The sequence below is a fragment of the Lolium perenne genome, chromosome 4, assembly GCF_019359855.2.
Source record: "Lolium perenne isolate Kyuss_39 chromosome 4, Kyuss_2.0, whole genome shotgun sequence".
Classification (NCBI taxonomy): Eukaryota; Viridiplantae; Streptophyta; class Magnoliopsida; order Poales; family Poaceae; genus Lolium; species Lolium perenne.
In genome coordinates, this window is record NC_067247.2 from 401,164,618 (window position 1) to 401,171,085 (window position 6,468).

General features: G+C 38.5%; 1 long non-coding RNA gene across 1 annotated transcript; it reads left to right on the top strand.

The window, feature by feature from the left end:
- The first annotated feature begins 980 nt into the window (after nt 1-980).
- On the top strand, nt 981-3,939 carry LOC127323983 (uncharacterized). The gene is made up of 4 exons (XR_011744244.1): nt 981-1,112; nt 1,203-1,432; nt 2,055-2,126; nt 2,790-3,939. It is a non-coding gene; the product is annotated as an uncharacterized lncRNA (long non-coding RNA).
- The last annotated feature ends 2,529 nt before the right edge of the window (nt 3,940-6,468 follow it).

The following is a 6,468-nucleotide window of genomic DNA, read 5'->3' on the forward strand; positions in this document are numbered from 1 at the left end:
GATAAAAATAGCTGCAATATTCTTAGGTTTACTGGAATCAATTAAGATAAAAATCTTCATAACTCCTGATCTCGCACGATTGAATCATCCGGCTAGCTGCCCATCTGTCGTGCTCCACGGTGAGAATGCAAGAGCAGTACTAGTACTGGGTAGGCGGAACCTGCTAGCATGCAAGTCTGGCCATCACGATTTCCTTTCTTGTCCTTTTCCCCTTTTGATGCTGAAAACAGAGGTTGCCAATGCTATCCGTGACAAGCATGGTGAAAAGTTCGTGCCGGACCTTCCTCTGGGGCGGGAGATGGAAGAGCTGTCCTCAGTTCCCAACACCCCGAACTCTAACACAGGAAGCATGATCGAGTGGAAAATGGTCCCAAGATCAGTCCGACGTCTTCGAGTACGCCAAGAGCCGTTAATTACATACCCACACTCATTGAAGGTGATGAAGCTAGCCGTCGGTACCATAACGGTGGACGCGAGTTCGTTGAACAAGTGCTGCAAGTTATTGTTTGCAAAGAGTTCATTTTTGATCTTCTCTAAAGCTCGAAAACATATTAACTAATGTATTGCATTTGTCGAATATAATTGGATATGTACGGTATAAGTGGCATTTCAAATCAGCAAGTATTTTCGAAAAATGTGTATAGTAACTCTAAATTGCCTTGTGCATAATGTAAGATGTGCTGAACTTGAGTGATCTCGTACCTAGTTGATCAATGTGACGTAGACCAATGATAATTTAAGCCGCTAGGTATTTGTTGTCTCTGTATCAAGCATGTATAGAGAATTCATGCCTAACAAAGGAACACATATTTTTTTCCAATATATTATTGTGTTTGATGACTTCCTGGTTCGGTTCATTTAGGGACTGAATTTGTTTTGAGGGAAGTCAGGGTGCAGTGTAGTTTGCTTGCCATCACAACCTTCTATTCTCTGTAACAGGAGGCACCTATGCTGAATGAGCACGGTGCTCTAGACAGTTTAACATCATGTTCCTTTTTCTTGCAGCCTTTTTGAGCTAGCATTTTCAAATCATATCTAATAGTTGTGCACTATTTTTGTGCACAGGAAGACCCTGGGCATGCCCATGATGGCCAGTACAGCAAGACCCATGGGTAAGTCTTGGTGCCAATTTTCCAGTGTAGAGTGAGCGAGTAGTAGTAGGTGTAACCGGCGATTTTGACCCTACTGTATTTCTCATGCAGGACTGCTCATGCTTTGAAGCCAAAGACTTCACTCCAAGAGCATACTACGTTGCGAGCAATACCAACTCAGAGTGCCCTGAGGAGGTCGAGGCGTTGTCGCAAACTCAGAGAGCATAACCTTACGCTGTCGTGTGTGGTGTTGCGGTGGATGGACTCCGTTGCGCGCCGTGGGTCAGTACCATCTTCGGATGGCTTTGGTTAAGAATTTGCAAAGTTGAGATGTTTTCTTGGTATGGCTTTACTTGATATCTGTTGTTTTGCTCTTCTTCGCTCTAGACTATCAAGTGTAGGTAGCTTGTGCTATGTGATGATAAGCTAGCACGCAGTCTTACTTGTCTGTTCTTTTTCTTTTTGTGGGGAGTAGGCTTGTCTTGCTTGGTCGCAAATTGACTCCTCCTAATATCTAAATCACTTGTATCATTCTAAACCTTTTGGACATACATACATATATTCTGCACATTCAGGTTCATTTTATCTGTTAATGTTCCTCCAGATTATACCCTGCTAGTATATTACATGATGATTATTAAATAACTGATTTTGGATTCCTCTTTTCCACCATGAGTGTATCAGCAGTGTAATCTATTCAGGTTCATTCTATATTATTAAATGATGGATTATCCAATATCCATTAACTCCTATCAAATCTATTAATTTGTACTAAATAAGTTCTGTAGCTTCTAGCTCTTTTCATGGAACCTGAATAGATGGTACTCAAGTAAAATAATTTATTTTGTCAAATGGTCATATGTACGACAACTTGACAGTTTCTTGTTTTTAGTTCAGCTCATCTCTCGCTTCTTGTACACTATTTGGTGCAATGTTTTTCTAATCACACCATGTTCCTTGCAGGTTGCTTTGGCTCTTGGGGATGCGAGGCAGCAGCATCAACAAGAGGCAAGTGGAGTTAGACGTGGCTTGGAGGTACCAGCTAAAACCTCTAGCTAAAACCTCTGGCTTGAAAGTTCTAGTGGCCTAGCTTTTTCTTAAAACTCAACTTACATGCTCACAACAATGCCCTCCAGCTCAAAAAAATCCCTCTGCTATTAACTTCCATCACCTTAAGTGATTCGTTTTCTCCCAAAATACTGGGTAAAAGGAATCTGTTCATGCTTTGGAAGGGAGTATTTTCTAGATACCATTATGTACAGGAGATGGTCTTTTTTATTTTCTTTTGACCTGGAAATGGTATATTCACTTTATACTAGTGATGTGTGTGTTGAATTCGGAAGGCTGGGAGTTTGACCATTTTTATCAATAGAGCTACTGGACATTTATATGATTGATGATATCCTTTGCTAACTAGTACTAGAGATGATTTTCACAATTTAGACTAGGCATGATTTACATATGTCCTCGTAGTTTCGTGTCAAGCTACTTTCCGTCAAGACCTGAAAGCATTCCTTGTTAGGAAAAAAATTACCTTTATGCATTTCCAGCTTTATGGGTGTGCGTAAAGCTTCTGCAGGCTAGATAGTTCTACATTTGTTGTAGTTCCAGTTATAATAGACAACAATTTTTCTACATGTGCGAATGAAATCTGAATCAGACCAGCTCTAGTGTTTGATAACTTGATCAAATTGACAGGTGGATAAGGAACCTTGGAGGAGTAGCTTTGAGTTATTGCCTGGACACAATCAGAAATACTCCCTCCAGTCTCTTTTAATTGACTCGGATTTAGAACAACTTTGTACTAAATTTGAGTCAATTAAAAATGACCGGAGGGAGTACATAAGAAGCTGGTATAGTAACCAGCTTTTACTTCTTGGTTCTTTTCCACACGATAATTATACAATCCCTGGTCCTTTCACACTACATGACATGAAGGTACCAGCTTAGGTGAGGTCATGTAGTAAGAAACGATGGTAGCATATTCATCGTTAGTCTTGCATCTTAGCGAGCATCCCATTCGAAGAAAAAATCTTTATATTTTTCATACTCTGCAATAGATAAGCACAAGTATTGCAATTCAATGCAGGAGTTTATTTTTTGTTCATCATCCTATAGGAATACAAATATGCTTATTTGCGGACTAAAGCACGACCAAAATTTGCGCTTTCTGCGGCTTTTCACTCTCCAAATGTTACCGGGATAAGTGTTGGACAAAGGAGAACACTCAAGCTATTCTTAGTTAGCTTCAGGAATTGTATATCATGCTTTTCGGTAAATATTCAACATGGATTGATACTTTGTTCATTAAACATGTATATGAATCAAGTGCATTTGGATCTTTGTCTTGCTCGTGGTTTTATTTTTAAAAAGGCTCAGAGATCTAGCAAATATGTTTGAACAGCAACCAAGTACGTTCAGCATCAAAACTGTTCAATTCTGAAGCTTTGTTTTTGTTTTCATCGTAAATTTTCGAGTTAGAAATTTCCCTGTACCGAAGCTTTGTCGTTGTAGGGTTACGTATGCTCCAAGCTAGGATACATCAAGCTGCTAGCTTAGTAGTAGCATGTGCGCAGCTGAGAAGCGTGCCCACGGTATAGGATTCAGGAGTGAGGCATGCATGAACGAAAGCAATAAATAATTTAATTGATAGATGGATTGATATCGATTGATAGGGAACGGGCATCAGCAAGTCTACTTGTTGTTGACTTGGATGAAAAACCATATAGAGAATCCAATGATCTTATTTTCTTTTCTTTTTTGGTGATCTTCGCTTGATGTAAGGGCAGAAAAATAGCTATGTAATGACTTGCAGTGGGGTTTGTCTATGCAATACTCTCTATTGCCAGTCCCCCTTTTGTACCTCCAAATTGATTTGTTGTTAAAAAATTGTACTAAAATATCTATGTACACTATGCAATTACTTTGAGTTGTTATCTGCACAGTGTGCACCATGATCGCCAGGGGATGTTTAACATTCTTTTGTTTTGTTATTTTTTTATCTACTCATTCCTTGTCTCTTTGCACAATATGTTCTTACAGTCACAGGCTCAACTTGCACAGTTGCACCTAAAAAGAAAGATTGGTGTATATCGTATATCTTTCCCTGGGTTGTTAATTCATATTAACAAATCCCTTGCATAGGATTTGTGCGCAGACTAGACACATGTACCTGATTAAAGATGCAATAGTAGTAGTAAGACCTTGTGTATAACTGCTGCCATCACGGGAACAATTAATCACCAGTTCACCACCAAGTAGAGAGAGAATTTGTCTTTTTCAAATTTCAGAGCTTTATTGTCACTTCTTGCAAGGAAATTCCTGGGAATAGAATGTTAATACCTCCAGTTTGCTGCCATAGCTAAGAGTTTTCTGCATTCATCAAGCATGACCATTTCTTGTCATGCAACGACTGAAAACTGTGAGACCAAATATGTCCTGTCTACAACCTGGCAAGAAAGATGCTCTAATGTCACTTGAAACAGATTTGACAAGAATTTGTCTTAACGGCGAGGGACGCCCTCTCCTAGTTCTTCAACTTCTGCACTTCAGTCCAATTGATTTCATGAGCTTATGAAGTTCAAATTTAAATCATGGAAATCGAGGGTGCATCCAGATACCTTTCAACTATTGTCGTGGACTGAATTGTTTTGTGCGGATTTATTCATGATTTAATATGTTAGTGATTTGAACGTAGTATTTCATAAGGTGGGGATTCCCACGAAAATTACCAACACTCAGACTATTACCATTTGTTAACAGGGAAAAACTTTTCTTATAGTATGAATCATACTTATCCTGCAACTCTTTTGAAGAATGTGTATCAAACCATGAAATAAGGTACTCCCTCTGTCCCGTGAAGGATGTTTCAACTTTATTTAGGTACTCATGTATATAGACGAGTTTTAGGTAGACTCGGATCTAGACAAAGTTGAGACATCCTTTTCGGGATGGAGGGAGGAGTAAAAGATAAGCCTACTGTTAAAGACCTGATTTTATTGGCGAATAAGTAAATGTGGACAATAAATACCTAAGATATCTTAAGTTAGAAAGCATACAATGAGCTATCGATCCCAAACCTTGCATGACATCAACAGCTGAGATTACAACATTCTTAAGACTAACTGCATCCGCCTGTTAATATAATGGCAATACCATTAGTCACAATCTCAAACGTAATTATTTGGGCACAAGTAGAATTGCAACCGCAAAATTATTCCAAGTTTAATCAATGCAGTTTTCACAGCATACCCTCGCTCCTGATGTGACTGGCAGTCGCCGTTTGCTTGATTTTAGAGCTTCAGTTGCCCGGAATAAGAATAGACTATTCTCCTTTTCAAGTGTTGGCAATGTAGCTTGTTGTAGCTGATCTGTAGTAGATATCCATCTTTGAACCTTTCATGAACGAATCAGTAGCTATATGTGACATCTATGTTAGTTTTTTCATGGTTCTTCTTCTTGCACTTGATAGGAATCATCAGATCTGAATATTTGGACTATATAGCCATTTTGGCTAACATGCACTTGGGCTGCATTTTTTATATTTCTCAGCGAGAACAGATTAATATGAAGTTTTATTTATATGTTTGCTATAAGCTATAAGAAACTTGCTTGTGTATAGCAAGGATGACCAAATCAGTCCTCGTGCTGCTATTTGGCACGGTGGAGCAGCTATTTGGCATAGGTCATACTAGATTTTTACTTGTGGGCTGAGTGCACTTATTGGATCAAACATGTTGCTTCATGATTGATTGCATATGCTAGATCTGCCTCTACTGTATGAGCTGTAGGTCGTCTACTACTGTTTTCCGATAACTTAATGGCTTGATCTAAACATGTATTGAGGTCTTTGGAACTAGTTTTGTTCTCAATGTACTATTGTTCAATGTCTGTTTGCTGATGTGTATATTGAGGTCCTGGAAAGCTAGCTATTGCATCCTGCTGTGCTTTTGGTTTGGGAAGTGCAACATTTGGTGAGTGTGGAGCTTTGCTCCATTTTACATTGTCTTTACCTGGGACCTCTTTATCTATACACAAATCAAGCAAGCTACATGTTGCATGTACATATCTTACTTTTTTTAGTTCTACACGTAGTTTGACATTGTCAACATTTACTTCGACCTTAGTTTGATTAATATGGTTTTTATTCAAGTTGGAGGTTTTCTCTAAGTCTTTAACTCATTTACCTATCAGTCTGATGAAAACAGTTTCTGTTGTATAAAAATTACTTCTTGCTGTAAAATTTAGTCGCCTTGTCTAGTTTCTAGTATGAATGTAATTACAAATTTTCAAGAAAGGGACACCATTTGGTTTTGCTTGGTCATAGGAATTGTAGAAATACTTTCCTTTTTACACTTGTTAGATTAGTTTTTGGTAT